Here is a 17,512-nt window from a genome sequence, read left to right as displayed (position 1 = left end):
AACAACTTGCATTTTTCACGAGGGTTACAGTGGAATAACAGTTGCTGTTCACATGAGTGACCTTTGACTGGTGTGTTGTCTGAAAACACACACCAGGGAGAGAAGTCTGTGATTTGTGTCATGTTTTCTCCTCTGCTTCTCTCTCCTGTTCAGACATAAGACGATGTCACTTAGTAATGGTCGTGTAATGGCGTGGTGGCATGAGTATCGCAGACCATTATCAAATTTCCTTCATGGTGGGGATGAAACGTGGGTCTGCGGCACATCTGGGAGCTGTCAGCAGCGACTGCCGATCATGTGCGGATTAGGGGCAATTAGCTGCGAATTGCAAAGCTCCCAATGACTGGTGGCTAAATGCAACGGGTCTGCCGCTTATACCTAGGAGCCACTGCACCAAAGGCCCAGTTTGAAAGAATCAGTGACATCGAATGGCTGCAACGTGCGACAAATGGAGAACTTCGCTCATCCATATTCTTCCCAAGCATGGAAGGCAGCGACACATTTTAGGAATAGCTTCATTTTCAACAAACTGAGATCTGTGTTTGAGTAAGCTCCTGCTTTAAGACATCAAACACGTGCCCTTGCTGTTTTTTTTTATTTCTGGCCTGCTGTAGAAACATGCTGGTGCAAGATGTCAGTCTTAAAGTACGATCTCTGTCTAAAATACATAAGGCCTACTCCAAGGCCATGAAAACCCAAAGATTTCTCTGCATATTTATGGGAAGTATATTTAATTCCTGCCGACAAATTCTCCTAAATGTTACACTCCAGACCTTCAATAATAGGCATCGACAATAATTAACTTGAATATTATACACTGAAGGGATGATGCAAAGATTATAGTCAAAGAGGGCACATCATTTGAGGAACACGTCATGACCGTATTTAGCACAAGGGCAAAATGTTTCTTTTTTAATACAAAACATCTATGAGGGCAACAGCAGTAATTGCATGTGACTCATGCAGCAGCAAAGCAGCTGGCAGCCATTAGTCAGCCATTATTCAAGACACCTGTGGATGAAGTGAAGATGACATCTATAATTCAGCGGTGAGTTGCGACCCGTTGCATCTGATTGGACGAGAGGCTTTACAGGAATGCTGATATTGGGCATAGTCACACTGAGACCTTAAAATCGACGCTTTTACACCTGATTCAGGGGAAAACACATTGCTTTTGATCCTTATCTTCTCGAGAGTGTGCGGAACAAATTTGAAGAGCTCTCGAGGGAGTCTTTCAAACGCCACATGTACAAAATCGCCCCAAAATCGCCAACTTCCTGTTGGGTTTGAGTCATGAGGTTTTTTTTTGTTTGTCTTGACTTGATGGACATGTGTACCGATTTTTGTACATGAAACATTAACCATGACTGGCACGTGTGCTAAATATTATGGGTTTTCGTGCATTTTTGGGCCCTAAAAAATCAATTTATTTGGGGGAATAATAATAAAAACTCCCATAGCAACTATTTTTCTTACCTAAAAAAAGGAAACAATAACGAGCAGTTGCTTTATTACCGGTTATCAGGGTAATCTACGTGTAGATACAAGCTTTTTAATTACAGGTGTAAAGAATTGGATAGGACTTTAAAAATGTAATTAAATTCTGAAAAGTAAATCCTGCTGCCAACTCATTCATGCAGATTATATGCTGCCATTGTTTATGGAAACCACAGATACATGTGTGGTCATGTTTCTGAACCAAAATGCCTGTGTTTATTTTGCATGTCTACAAACAAGCATATCAGACTAATATTGTTGAAACTGCTTGTGGCATTTGGCAGAAATACAGGACTGAAGGTGTTTGTGAATGTGGTTTGATTTGAGAGACCTGTGGTTTAAGTGGGTTTAAGCACCAAAAGAAGGAATAAAAAAAACAATTTCCTCAAAGCAGTCTCTCCATGAAAAGTGTTAAAACTCATCATGATGCCACATTTTGGTCTAAACCTGGTGTAGAAGTGTGATTTGCTGCTTTGTCACCATAAAACTCACGTGACCCGTCAGTTTTATTCAAACACTTCTTTTGGTCATGATCGTGTAAATCAAAAGCACACACACAATAAAAACATTTATGGCCAGCTCTCTTTATTTACCCGACAAGCGTGCATGTGAGTGTTAAAATTAATGTGAATTTTAAAACCAAGTCTATTCCTCATCAGAGCAGAACATAAAATCAACCAAAACCAGATTTTTATCTTAATTAATTTGGGTTGTCTCACCACTCCATGAATTAAAGTAAAAATAAAATGTTTTCCCAGCTCTGGGTGAGTTGCTCTTGCATTCGACATTTCCTTTGCACTACAAGATGCTTGGGCAAAATGGTACCAAAAAAAAAAAAAAGGACAGCATGTGACTGTGGTCCATATTTGACAAAAGCACATTTCTTCAGCAAAACTTTAACGATACTGTATGTGAAGCGTGTGAAATGCTTTTTTGTGTGCATGGTGTCAATAAATGAGCTCTTTGTATGTTACACAAATGAGTCTATTATATATTTCAAACTGCTACAGTGTATATACACCATGCAAAAATGACATGGTGATGGCGGTGGATGTACCAAAGTTAACACAAGTATAGCTATTCTTAAAAAACAATGTTTTGACGTAAAGGATGACAGTGCAAAGTAATAAGGGGGACTTTGCAAAGAAAGAAGAGAGTCATTCATTTCCAAGTGAAGCGAGAACACATGTGAGTCTGTAGCTGCATTGGCGTTGTTTTTAATGGCGACATAGAGACGTGTCATGCTCTCAGCTCACATACCCGGCTTCTGTTGCAGTCGCGGGTCAGGAGATAGAGTGGCCTGTCTTCCGACTGGAGGGTTGGTGGAGGCGCGAAATGGGATTGCACGAGGTGACAGTGTTGTGCCAGTTAACCATCCTGAGACCGTCAAGAGGCTCACCCTCTCTCTGAAAACATGGCTGCCAGCAGGGCACACAAGGACAAAAGATGAGCAATAAACAATGTCCCTGCACATGCCTTTAAGAATCTTTTTGACTGGCAACTGAAGTTTGTGTTGCTCCATAAATTTCTCATTCCCTGCAAGACGTCTGCCACACAGAAAAAAAAACTGCATTTTTTAATTTAAGCTGGGGACTTGCCGGTGTTTTGGGACTTGCCGGTGTTTTGGGACTTGGTGGTGTTTGGGACTTGCGGTGTTTTGGCACTTGCGGTGTTTGGGACTTGCCAGTGTTTTGGGACTTGCCGTTTTGGCACTTGCGGTGTTTTGGGACTTGCCAGTGTTTTGGGACTTGTCGGTGTTTTTGGGACTTGCTGGCATCTTGGGACTTGCGGTGTTTTGGGACTTGCTGGTGTTTGGGACTTGCGCATGTGTTTTGGGACTTGCTAAGCGTCCTTGGCTTGCTGCTGGTGTTTTTGGGACTTGCTGGGGATCTGTTTTGGGCTTTGGGTGTTTGGGACTTGCTGGCTGGGACTTGCTGGCCTTGGGACTTGCTGGCATGGGACTTGCCCGCTTTTGGGACTTGCCCGTGTTTTGGGGATCCGCAGTGTTTTTGTGACTTGCCGGTGTTTTGGGAATCCGCAGTGTTTGTGAATATGCAGCTTGTTTCTCCTCCGGCATGTGTTTTGGGTCGCTGCAGTGCGTTTGCCCCTGTCGAGCCCTGCAACAACAAAATCACTGCAAACCAGAAGCACCACTAAACAATCTAACAAATCAATTGTTATAATAGTGTAGCTAAACTCCGTGGCATTCCACAATCGTCTCACTACAACAGAATATCGGTGCATTGCTCTCACATGTGGACGATCTCACTGGAATCGGTTGCCCCGTGAACTTTGCCGGCTAATGAGTTCCTTTTTCTCACACACAAGACTTTGATGTCCAGAGTCATTTACTGAAATCACTTCTCAACAGCTGTTTGCAGCTGCTAATTAAGTTCAGAAATATGCCCTTCAAAGTAAAGGCCTACACTTCCCACAAGTGACGGAGAATATAGGTTCAAGCTGTTTTTAAAATGTCAGTGAAATATTCCATCATGGCCTGGCTGTAGGGCCTGTTCAAGAGGAAGGGCAAAGGTTATCAGGTGCAGACGCAGGTGCAAGTTATCCAAACACAGGGTGACATCGAACAACGACGGGCAAGTAGTTACAAAAACTTTCATTCAATCTTTCTGCAGCTTTTGTCATCAAGATCATCAATAATCTTCACTACTCACTTAGATAATGACCTGCTAATTGCATTCATTTACACCTTTTCAAAAAAGTGACGTTTTTGTCACTTCTGACTGCTGTGTCAAGACAAGTCAGAAGTCTAATAAATAATAAACCCAGTTTGAAACATCTGAGTTCGGACACCTGCCGACGGGGCATTTTGGAGTGGCAGGCACATAGAAGACCACAACAAGCAAAGATAGTGGAAACTGACTATATGCACAGAGCATCCCTTCCACCAAAATTAAGACAGCTCCTTTACTTCCAGTCAATTATCTTTATGGGGACTTGTAAGATCATGTTTGAGATTCAAATGTCAATGTTAGCTCGAAGGGATGCAAAATGGCTTACGAAGAAAAAAGGCGCTTTAATTTAAGCGGCGTGGGGGGACAAAAGGCTGCGTCTCTGCTAAATTCTGTATTTCATTGTTCAACACTCTTGGTAACTGGACACAGACTGAAGACTGTTGGCTGACAGCTCACAGGAAAAAGTGCGACTGACTTATTGAAAACCAGAAAGAGATCATGAATACAGTTTATGCGTTTCCAACACTGCCGCTGGAGTAAAGGCAACCTCATTCAAATGAATTAATTATAAGCATGTAACTGTCAAATTATGTTTATTTCAACATATGTTTAACGTGCTCGTCAGATCTGTATGTATAAATGTACTCAAATCTTTCTTTTTTTCTCAGTTAAATGACCTTGCTTGTTTTGCCTGATTTTGTTTTTGTTTTATTTTGTATTGATTTTCTCTAATTATCTCTTCACATTACAGGTCTTGTGTTAACGTGTGAGCTTAACACTGAATTCACACTAAATCGCTGAATAAAGGGTTCGAAATATGATTTATGTTGCATTTCTTTTGCTATTTACTGTATGCCCTTTTATTGCTGCAGCCAATTTTGTGTGATATCAAACCCTGAGAAGTCAGGTTGGACAGATTTTCTGAGAAGATATATCCATATAATTCATATCAAATGGGAAATCAGAAATATTCTTATTCCAAGTTGTCTGCATTAGATCTGAATCAGATCATTACATTACATTACATGTCATTTAGCAGACACTTTTATCCAAAGCGACTTACAATGGAATTGAGTACATCAGCCAGGGGTGGATTCGAACTTGCGACCATGATGTCTTTCGCACACAGGGTACCGGTCTTAACCACTGAGCCACTCCACCCCAGATCAGTAACTCAGAAACATAAGATCACATGTGACAGTGGAGAGCGATTTGCGCCAGTACATGATGTTTGACCACCAGTTTTTATATTTTACACCAACTAGCCGAGACCAACCTGCCTTAATGCTGCACAAATATACGAGGATAGGAATTACTGTAAAAGAAAGACATTGATCACTACGGGCTGTAACGACACTAAAATAAAATATCGACTCCTATCATTATTACGGCTTGTCTGAGGTTTTACTTAAACGTCAGATGCTAACCCATATTAAATGGACAATTTATGCATAATCTTTAATAATAAGAATAAGAATCAAGTGTCACACCGTATCTCATTGCTATAGCTTTTCACAGAAACATTTGGTTTTCTCTGGAAACCAAAATGACTTAGTTGCGTTGCCGTGATGACACAGCAGAAATGAACGATGAACAGAGATGCCCTAGGCTTAAGGATAAGGTAAGAAATAGCCCCCACACTCTCACAGCATAGTGCTCCCTGAGCCTCTGAGGCCCTACATGAATTCTAAATGCCTGCTGTGCTGTGCAAACACAAGCCCTGCATGTCTCCTGGCTGGAACTGCAGTTTTATCGACCGCTGTCTACACATATACACAAACACAGCGGGGACCGGGCCACGCAGGGCATCTGAGTGAGTTTGGAATCTCAGAAATCCTGTTCCTCACAGCAGTCAAGGTTCCTGTAGTTAATGGGAGATTTACGGCTGTGCTGGAACATTGGCCTCTCTACACGGTGAGTTTTCTTTTGTCTCCATGTATCCGCCACTGTGTACTCAGTCCTGAATACAATGCTTTGTTGGACCTGTTTCGCAGTTGTTTTACGTTGTTCATGTAAGAGCTGCTGATGAGCCACAAACAGTAAAACCAGCAATTGGTTTTTATGTTGCAGCAAAGCAGCTCTTGTCTGTGCCTTGTTTTACAAAGTTAATTGTGAGCTGTTGTGTCATTAAGTCACAATATTAAAACTACTCACTGTGAGCGTTTACAATAACTCGCTTTACCAACAAAGGTAACGTAATTTACGCCACAGTACTTCATACCCTACTTTGTCAGATGACCTTTCATGACCTTTCATGCAAGTCGCATGCACACCTGCATGTTCCCTGTTGTTTTAAAAGACTTCGCACTGTGGCAAAAAAAAAAAAAAAAGAATGGGGAAACTTGCAGAGTGAGTAATTCCCTGACCACAGACGGCGAACATGAGCCCTGAGTGATAGCAGACTTCTGGAATCAGGCCAGGCAGGGGCAAAAGTGACAGGGAACTTGTTTTCACAAACACGTAAACACAAAATGCCATATTTACAGAGCGCTGCAGCCTCCGTGGGAAATGCTTATGTGTCCGTGGACAAACTGTGGGGACCGAGTGTTTTCACTGACATTCCACTGTGTGTGACCCAAGCTCTTTAGTCAGGAAAAACAAAAGAAAAGTAATCCCCCAGCTTTTGCTCTCTACTAAGTGTTATACGACTTGGTGTGACTGAGGAGGTAATGACAGCAGAGAGATTTTGCTGAGTGTTCCCTGTCATTACATTTCATGAGACGAAAGACTTAAGTGAAAAGCAGACTCCTGTACTTGGTCTTTAAGGGTCATTATTAGTGTGTTAGGAGCGGGGAATACACTGCTTGAACCCAAATGCACGAGACAGGAGGCACGATGACTGATTTCAAGAGTCTTCCTTCTTCCTCTTGAAAAGGCGGGCAAAAACAAAATCACTTCTTTACAGAAGGAGAACAAGCAAGACTTGACTTGGGCCTGACGTGAACTCCAGGAGCATAAACGACGCACAGGCAAAAGACAAAGGAGCTGGGGACACTATATAGGGAAGAGGGAATCAAGGGCAGGTGCGAGTGACTAGTTAAGGATCACCAGGTGAAGTGCATGAGGGAATTTAGGGGAGATGTGTCAAAACAACTGAAGGAAACTACGAGACAGGAAGACATGACATTTACCAAAATAAAAGGGGAAGGGAAACTCAAACGTGACGTTAAACCTAAACTAATACGATAGCAAACAAAAACACTAACAAAGTTGACCCTTCGTGACACAGTGTCCTTTAAAGCCCTTTAAAGGAGACTCTCCTGTGTGTCTAAAGCAACACAATGAAGGGTTCCGACTTTTTCAATGATAGCTCCAAGATCAGTTTGACCAGGGCCGGCTCTACCTAATTTTGTGCCCTAGGCGAGATTGTGTGTGTGTGTGTCCACGAGCTTGTGTGTCGCGCTCAAAAGTGACTGTATACTAGTCACTAGTCGCCTCGCGGCGCCCCTCCAGCAGATGGCGCTCTAGGCGACCGCCTATATCGCCTATGCCAAGAGCCGGCCCTGAGTTTGACCGTACGTCAACTTCGAACGGCACGATGGCGAACTACAGAATTCTGCTTTACAGCGTTCATGTAACATTTAGCTGAATTCTAAGAAATAAAACCACAAATACTGAAAGGAATAACTGAATGGAAAATGCTGGTGTCCATTCCCTGCCCCACACAGCATGTTCAAAGAGCTGTATCTTTTCCGTTGCAGTGTGAAGTTTACCACCTAGGGTCAGACGGAGCCGAGCACCCAGGTGGTAAACTGGCCCTAAAAGAGGACGAGGTGAAGAGTCACATTTGTTGGGGATCATAAGTCATTTCAGTTTGCTGGCTTCCCTCACATTGTCTGGGGTACCAAAATACACTTAAAAGCCCCGGCTTGCTGCACACCTCATCAAAGAATTACAAATGCGGCCGGGTCAAAGGTGCCAAGCCGAGCAAAGAAACACTGCTGAACTATGGCCTTTTAGAATACAATCATTATCTCTGTTTGGTTGCTCGGATACTGGACACCTTCATCTAAGAAGCACAGTGTATTCTGTGTTCCTTAATCCTTGGAAACAAGTTTCCCAGTATACCACTTCCAAACGTGTTCCAGTTTGAAAGTGAAAACCAAATAAATAAAGAGAGTGATACAAAATAGATATTATTCTTACCAGTGGAAATAAACGAGTTCGTCCTCGACATAGCATGACTGTTTGAGAGAATATGTAATTTTGGAACAGCGAGGGCCAATCCTACACAGCAGGACTGACAGAGAGCTGTTCGCACCCCTGTAAACTGTAAAAATAAACCAGCCCCTGTCCTCTCCACAGGTGCATCTGTCAGCGCTGGAGAGTCCAAATTCGATAATATAAAGCTTTTGAAGGTGATGTGTGTTACGCATGTACAATGGCGTACTAACATGGTAGACAAATATTGATGTAGATTTGGAAAAAAACTAACTGGCATGCACTCAAACCGTGTCAGTGGCAATTCACATACAAGTACAGCTTCTTTTTGGAGGTTTTGGAATAGTCCAATTCTTTTATTCTTGCCGAGTTTGGATATAACAGTTTTTTAGCATTTATATCCAGGTATTTACGTGGAATATCTCACACAAAACCAAAAACAATATGATATGACAACAAAGGTCACGCACTGCAACTTTAAGGATTAAAGGTTGTTGTTTTGGACTCTGCCTGTGACAGCGTCACAAGTCCTGACATTGTTACATGTTTAGTTTGGTCCCAATACCTTTAATTACATGGTATTGCAACACTGTCACGGCGATGCACTGTGTAATTGTTGGGGTGTGTGTGTGTGTGTGTGTGAGACGTAACATGCTATATTTTGTGTGTGACTACCCTGTAATCAGAGGTTTCAAGCAGTACGGTTTGGTGGCCTATGAACTTTCCCGCAGCTCCACCACTATTTGAACAATGTTTCCTCTTGTGTAAACAAATCCAACGTCCATTACTGAGCATTTTTGTACCACGTTTTTAAAATGGTACTTTTTATTTTATGTCACGATTATTATTTTGTAGGACAGGGGGGTTTTGCATGTTCTCCCCGTGTGTGTCTGTGCGTGGGTTTCTTCCCACGGTCCAAAAACATACAGAGGTTAATTGGACGCCATAAATTAACCTCCGGTGTGAGTGTGAGAGTAAGCGCTTGATCGTCTATAACAGCGTTTCCCAACCGTGGTCCCTTAGGGAACCCTGCCCCGCTCCAACACACCGGATTCAGATGAGCAGCTTGTTATCAGGCTTCTGTAGAGATGGATGACGAGCTGACCATTTGAATCAGGTGTGTTGGAGCGGGGCAGCATCTAAAGCATGCGGGGCAGTGTACCCTGAGGACCAGGGTCAGGAAACACTGATCTATAACAACCTGTCCTGACAAACCTGTGAAAATCAAAGATTTTAACAGTAATTGTATGAACATATACACGTCAATGATAAACACATTGAAATGAATGATATGTCAAGATAATATAAACATCTTAATTCATGCCCTTGGACCTATTTTACCACAATTACCACAGTTACCTGTTCCAGCAGGGAGAACAATCTGCCAGAAACTTATTATAACTTATTTGACTAATTTGATCGAGTAAAGCTAATTACCCCCTAAGGCTTTGTAAATATTTGCTTTGTTTTTCCTCTCTAAATCTTCCTAATCTGTTTCATCAAACATTCCTTGAAAGGCACGTACATGTTTTTAGCGTGCGATTAATACATCCATTGTGCGACATCTGTTTCATTCATTTCCTTTTTTTTTTCCAGCGTTCAGTGTGAGGTGACAGTGAACATCCAGCCTGCAGACCCTTAAATGGGACTCGTGTCTCTTTGCTTGTGGTTAAGTGTGAGACGGGGCTGCAGGTGTGTTCCATTGATGTTTCCGTGGATCGTTAGCATGTTTAGTCCTACACATGAGGTTCCGGTATAAGAGGCCAGATTTTCCCCAGATGTGACATCACTTCAACCACTCACTGTGAGACTGCCAGCAGAGACTGGTTTCTTGGGGTTTAGGAAAGGAGAGTTTCCCGGGGGTGGAGGCGACACCGCCAAGTCCATCGGCCCTAGGGTCGGGTACGATGGGGATGCTGAGCATTAGTGGGAGGTTTGGGATGAGCAGATCGGGGGAGAAGCACACCTCCGGGTGCAGATGCAGCCCAGACTAGAGCCGGGTGGGAGAGATCTTTCACTTTCTGTTTTTCAAGGTATTGTAGCCTATGTTCTGTTTTGTTTAAATGTCTTTGAAAAGGCATGCTGCTTCTTTTTGCGTTTTACTATACATATTGACTGTTAATGTTACAGAGAACTTTTTAAGTCTCTTTGCAGCTTAGAAAATTGTTGCTGGTGCTGCACTAGCAAGGAAGGACCTGTAGCGTAGATGAAGTGGAGCAGTAAATAGGATTACCCACTCTCATTCTGAACTGCCCTGTACGTGATAAGTGCTGGCTCAGGGAAACCCGACCCATCTCTTAGTTCCATTGCTATAGACCTAGACTGGTGGGGAACTCCTGTGGTGCACTCACACTCACTCCCTCACACTCAATATGACTTTATTACATTTCATTAACCTTGCTCTTTCCCTCTCTAGCTTGTGCCTTTCCTTCCCCTCTCCTCTCTCTCTTTCTCGTACTCATCTTGCAGTTAACCCCTGGGCTGCAGGATCCAGATCCAGTTCCAATGCTATTATCATAGCAGGAATAGTATTGCCATCATTACTATGCTATGATTAAAAACTGATAACAGTATGATTTATTTTCAACAATCCATGCTACTGTGTGTATAAATTATTTTATAGTACTATGAACATGTCCTGTTTAAACCTATACCTTAATGCGACTGTTATATCTCTCTCTTTCCCCTTCTCTCCCCCATTTCTGCCGCCCATTTTTCCTTTTACCGTAAACAGCCGAGGCAGATGCTGCACATTTTTGAGTCTGGATCTGTCAGCGATTTCTTCCTGTTGAAAGATTCGTAGTTGTTTTCCCCCCTCCGCTGATGTTTCTTTTCTCTCTATAATATTATAAAGGTTTATGCCTTACTGCGTACAGTGCCTTGAGATAATGTGTGTTGTGATTTGGCACCATACCAATAAAATTGAATTGAATTCATCATTACTCAAAACAGGAACTCCACTGTGAATATTTCTATCACTATCGCTCAGCTCTGAAAAGCTCTTTTCTTGTTTCTTCTTCTTTTTTTTTTACCATGCGATGTGTCACAGTGAACAAAAATCAAGGACAGCTCTGGGATGCCTCACAACCTCCCTGTTTGGTGTTAGTTCTGCCTTCTAGAATAAAAAAACATCCACGGCGTTACTAATGAGAGCACTCTGCACACGCAAGAGTCACAAGCGTAAGCAAACAAAAATGGCAAGGCGAAAGACGAGTGATGAAATGACCTCAGGTTCTCTTTGAAGGAATTCATGGTCCAACCTGCGCCCTTCTTGCAAACGTGTAAGAATGTGTGTCAACTGGCAATTCTTCAGCAACAGAACATGATTCCTGATCCCGTTTTATGGAAATTGATTGTTGATGCTTTGATTTTCAAACCCTAGGGAAGCCCATCTGAATGTGGTGGTGGAGGTGCATGATTGCAGGTGCAGGTGGACGTACTACAGCGGCTGAGCTTAGGCTCAACCCCCGCCCTTCCATATATGTTTACTTCTGGTTTAAAAAGGAGTTACATGATTTATGTGCTGTAAATATTTAAATGTGACACTTTTAGCCCCTTAAAATACCAAAAGCCTTTCATTCATACAAAATCCAAAGAGTTTGATCACTGAGGTCCATATGGAAGCCCATTTCTGCCAGAAAAAACAAAAACAAAAAAAGAGGTAAAACTTACCCTTAATAAAAAAATGTCCTTTATAGTATCAAAATTCTGAGATAAAAAGTCATAATTCTGAAATAAAAAGTCAAAATTATGAAATAAAAAGTCAAAATTCTGAGATAAAAGTCATAATTATGCAATAAGTGTTATAGATAGTGATAGTTACCACATTTAGGGGCCATTACAAACATTGCACTCCTTATCTCAGAATTTTCTACTTTTTATCTCATAATTGTTTCTTTTCAGCGTTTATCTTGCTGATTCGAGAATTGACGATATGTTTTATCTATTTAAAGATGCACAAAACTACCTCGATATTTTTTTTGCCTCTTCACCACTAACTGTGCCATTTTATTTTGTTTAGAGTGTTTTCTGGTTGATGTTTGTTTTGTTTTTTTCATTATTTTTAATAATTATTATTTATTATTATTATTATTATTATTATTATTATTATTATTATCATTATTATTGTTATTATTATTATTATTATTATTATTATCTTTAATTTAAAGTATGTTTTTGTTTTTGGTTCCATGTAAGGAACAGAGAAAAAAAACCTCAGAAAATCCAATAAACACAAAGATGCACAAAACTTTGGAAGACTGTAACTGTCTTCGCGTGTGATCACCATGAGCTGACATACAAATATGTGCTTGAGAGACGTGCCTTGTGACCAGAACAAACTGTCTGGAAGCAATAAGCTCGCTGATGGACAGGTGCAATAATTGAATCATTTAAGAGTGATGTTGTGTATGTTATTAGTGTGACTATTTGTCATGCCCGTGTAATGTTACTCAATACTGCTTTTGGAGAGCTGCTAAAAATAAGTGATGTTGTATTTTTATACCTATCAACTATCTATCTATCTTGGTATACAGTATATATATATATATATAAATAATGTGCCTTGTGTGTGTGTGTGTGTGTCAAACTCTAGCATCTAGCCTCTGCTATGATTAACTGCCTTTATCTTAAAGTTTCAGGAATGCAGACCTGCAGTAATGCTGTTGAAACACACACATTGCTGAAGGGGGTCTGTCCATCACTCATAAGCCACTAGGTATCCTCTCAACGGTGTAGAAATACTAACAATAGTCCAACTTCAGCTTTGTACTTTATGTTTTATGTTTTTTTGTTTTTATTAAAGTGAATGTTGGAATGAAATGAGCAAGATCGGATGCTGGAGCGAATACAGAAACAATACAAATAGGTTTAGCCAACGGGGACAACTCGTTTATTCATCTTCGGCTTTATCACAGGGCCACATCGAGACAAACAACCGTCCAGTGTCACACTTACACCACTTTGCCTAATTCCTGGTTATTGGGTACAGCCTGTGTGGTGCCTGTCTAGCCTTGAGCTAGTCAACAGACAGACAGTCTCTCGCTGGTGTCATTTAAAAGTGACTGTTTCTGTTTAGCCTCAAAACAGACAACATAAAAGGGGAAAGAAATAAGTTTGAGGCTGAGCGAAAAAAAAAAAATCCTCATATCTCGCCCATATCTAATCTTGGAGGGGCCCCACCACAAAGGCACAGGCAGATACAATCACAGGCATCATTAGAGGGTTTGGATTGGATTAAACAAGTGCAAAGTGAAAGGCTTTTAACTAGGAGCCCACGTACTCTGCACCCACCGTGCACAGATATGACACATTTGGCTCGTTTTGGAGAGCAGTAACATATGATTGGAATTAGAAATAAGGTGGAATACAACAACTGGACCGGTTTAGGGTAAAGGCAGAAGTTTAATTAAATAAGGAGAGTGCATTTGCACTAGGAAAACATAACAAAAGGAGGCTGTACAGGAGCTGACAAATAACTAAAACAAAGTGAGGCCAAATAAACGACCGCTATTTAGCTCTGGGCAAAAAAAAGAACACTAAAGAGCAAAAGGAGATCAACACCCATGAGCTTACAAAATACACCAGACATAAACAAACATGTTTATGTCTGGAACAGTCTCAAAACAAAGTGAAATAGAGCAACCAGTCCGTTTAGATACTCTCTATTAAACTAAATAATTATACAAAGATTCTGAACACTGGCTAGAACTAAGCAAACACACTCTCAAAATACCAAACGGCACCACAAACTGATCACTGACTCATAGCCGCCCTGAACTGAGGGCACACAAGCAATTTATGTTGCAGCTGGGGTTGATTGAAGAGTCTTGATTGGTAGACTTGGTCGAACCCCAGCCACACCAATCACAGACGCCAGTGGACAGGAAGTAGACCGCCTCTGCTTCAGAAGGACCAATCCTTAACAGGGAATCACACAGCTTGGTTTGCATGCCTGTTAGAATCGCTCTTAGAAACACACAGTGAATATACACTAAATGTAACACTTTATTTAAACAAATATAAATCATTCATGGAGTGAGAAACGTTTCTCATATTGTTCCTTTGTTGTTGTTGTTGTTGCTCATTTGCATTTCCTTTCTCTGCACCGCATTGTGCACCAATTGAAGTGCGACTTCATAAATATCTCTAGGAAATTTAAATTACTGCAAAAGTTAGTCACTGTGGACTTTCTGACTTTTGCAGAATGGAACGCTGTCATTGTTTAAAATCTCTGTGAAGATCTGTGGGAATTGTCATCAACAGCATGTGTCACGGGATCATTTGTGCAGGCGGACACCACGAAGACAGGCAAGAGCCAAACAAGATACTAAACTGAAGGTAAAGTTATCCCTGGGAATTGCAGCGACATCTTTTCTTCTCGGCCGTAATCATATGTCAATCAGAATTGGCCGAAACAATGAAGTCTGAGATGACAGTCTTCGTATGAATGACTTGTGATTCAGTATCGTTTTGAACCTTTAACAGCAGATTTAAAGGATGTCAGTTGAGCAAATTGAACATTAAATGCAAATTATAAGCATTTAGTCCTAGACAGTTATGTCCCTTTTCCACTATTCAGGTTCCAGCACGGCTCGCCTCTACTCGGGTATTGTTTTCCATTTCTAGTAATTCCTGAAACTGCCATGACTAGTGACTTGTAAAGCATTACCTTATGGTTTACTAACTCATTAGACTTAAGTTAATTAAAAAGATTTGGTCACAGAATCGCTTCAGGATTTTTAAGTCGGCTTAACTGATCTACGGTTCGACCTTGCTCAGTTTGATTCTTGTGTCAGACGTCGTGCTCGTGACTCTCCCAGTGGCGACAGTGTCGTGGGAAAAGCCCCATTTACAACAGTTACAAGCAACAAGCAACAATTACATAAAGACCAATTCAAAGTTTCAGTTTTTTAGCGTAACTGTGAAAACCCTTCAAGCACACAGGGAGAGGTGTGTGTGGAGCGAATAGACGTAGATAGACCATCGTTGTGCGAACACCTTTTTCAGTGGCTTGAATATTCAGAAGTTATGCACTACAGACTTTAAATGTTATGATCAAGTATGTGCGGGAGGCAGAAACCACAGCATAGTTGGAAACTCCCTAACACGGTCCAATGCTTCTAGCGTTACTTGGACGTACACCTGCTCAGTGTACTGGGGGTCTCCTTAGGGCGCTTTCACACCGGAGCGGACCAGAGTTTGTTTCCTTGGATACGCCGCTTTGTTTGGGCAGGTGTGAAAGACAGTATGTAATGATCAAACAAGCGAACTGTGGTCCACCTGAAAACGCGGGTTCTCGGTTCGCTTGCAAGTGAAACGAACTACGAGGAAGTGAGGATAACTCGCTCCCTCGCCTACTGCTCATACTGGGCATCTTCTTGTGAAAAACCAATTAGGTTTGAGCACCACAGTAAAAACAGAAACCCCAAGACTGCATATATCTGGAGTTGCTTTATTGTTGGTTGAAGGGGATGGATTTCCGTTTTCAGTCCTGGCCAATCGATGAGCCAGGTTTTCATCTTCCTGGTCAGTGTTCCTTACAAAAGTGCAATGTAACTCTTTAAATGCCCTAAATGTAACTCCTCAACAGCTGCAGTGAACCGTCACAAGGTTAGTACATTTTAGTGTCCATGACGTGACAAGCGTACATTGTGTTATATGTTTTTCAGTCATTTCTTTGGGGTGTCAAAGTGCTCACACGCACTTTAAATGATGCAGAAAATGTCTCTTTTGCGAGCATGGGAGCTTCACATGACAACCACACAGCAGGTATGTGTCACGGCACAAGTTCTCAGCATCTGCATGCACGCAGCAGCACATCGCACAGCAGGAAAGGCACATTATGTGACTAATGGGTTGACAGTTGCACACTGCTGCAGGCATTCTGTCAGATCAGACGCGGGCTCGAGTCATACTGTTGACAACCTCTTTCTTTGGTCTCCTGCGATGCTTCATTCCCATCATTCTGTTCATTCATTAACTGAGATCCAGTTAAATGATTCATTTATGTTGGCTGTCTCAAATATTTACAGACGGGGATTCACATATACTACCTAAGCATGTACGTAGGTGTATATACAGTTTCAGTATAGTATGTTTTTCTGTTGAGTTGCAGAGCTTGTTCGGTATTGTGGAAACACTTTACAGTACAGTGACGACATGAAAGTTGAAAGACAACTCTGCACTTGGGATAAAAGCAAAATAAACATGAAGAATTGTGACTAAGGAGATAATATTGTGTTATTTCTGGGGTACGAACAATTAATCAATTACTAAATTAAACGATTGGACTATTTTTGATTAGAATAACAATAGCGCTCTTTGATTTTTCAGCTCCTTGTATGTGAATATATTCGGTTCCTCTGCTCCGTATAACAAGGAAATGACATTACTCTTAAAATGTAATCACTCAGAGAGACCGACAATAGCAAACTTGTAGTACATTGAATTTCAAAACGGAACTTAATTTGTGTTCTAAAATTGGATTGGCATTGGGATCATCATCCTGGGGATGGCACGACATGCCTCCTGTGGTACGAAATGAACTCCAGGACATGTTTGAACTTGCATGATTTATGTCTATGGGACTTGTTGAGCTTGGGTTTTCGTATTTTTAGACATCTTTCACTTCTAACGCAAGCTCACTGTCACAGAAAACAGGACTGCCAGGAACATGAGGAAAATCTACACCTGCTTAAGTCTATGACATCTGCGGGTCTGGGGTAGACTGCCTGTTTAGAGTTGTGGGTGGGTCTGGGCGGCCCATTGTTTTGCATCCTCTTGCATTGCTACGTAGGCCATGACCTGTTCTCTTGGCAGGGACTCAGGTTCTCAGTCCCTGTGCCTGTGGTTACATCATCCCCGCCTTTCTTTAATTTCTACGGTAAATGCTGTGTTTGTCCTCTTTTGCCTTCCAGCACCATAGCATAGAAAATCAGCCCTTTTATATCATGACATACAGTGGATGTTAGTCAACTGCTGCCGCCCTCATCAAGCTCAGATGTGTTGTTCAGTGACTTTGTGTTTTAAGACCTTTGTTTGGATTTACCTGAGTGACACAAACACAAACAAGGCGTTAGTAAACCAGGCAGCTCTCATGTCCCTGCAAGCAAAAAATAACAGGGAAAGTGAAAGTTTCCAACCAGAAAGGCCGTCTTAAC

The 17,512-nt window shown here is 41.6% G+C and overlaps 1 protein-coding gene across 4 annotated transcripts in view; it reads right to left on the bottom strand.

Annotated features, from left to right (window-relative positions):
* Nucleotides 1-17,512, bottom strand: part of LOC122776381 (receptor-type tyrosine-protein phosphatase zeta-like) — a 940,026-nt gene that overhangs the window by 809,403 nt on the left and 113,111 nt on the right. The window lies entirely within an intron of this gene.

Source organism: Solea senegalensis, linkage group LG10 (genome assembly GCF_019176455.1).
Source record: "Solea senegalensis isolate Sse05_10M linkage group LG10, IFAPA_SoseM_1, whole genome shotgun sequence".
Lineage (NCBI taxonomy): Eukaryota > Metazoa > Chordata > Actinopteri > Pleuronectiformes > Soleidae > Solea > Solea senegalensis.
The sequence above is the reverse complement of the archived record's forward strand: the minus strand, read 5'-3'. Positions and strand labels throughout refer to the sequence as shown.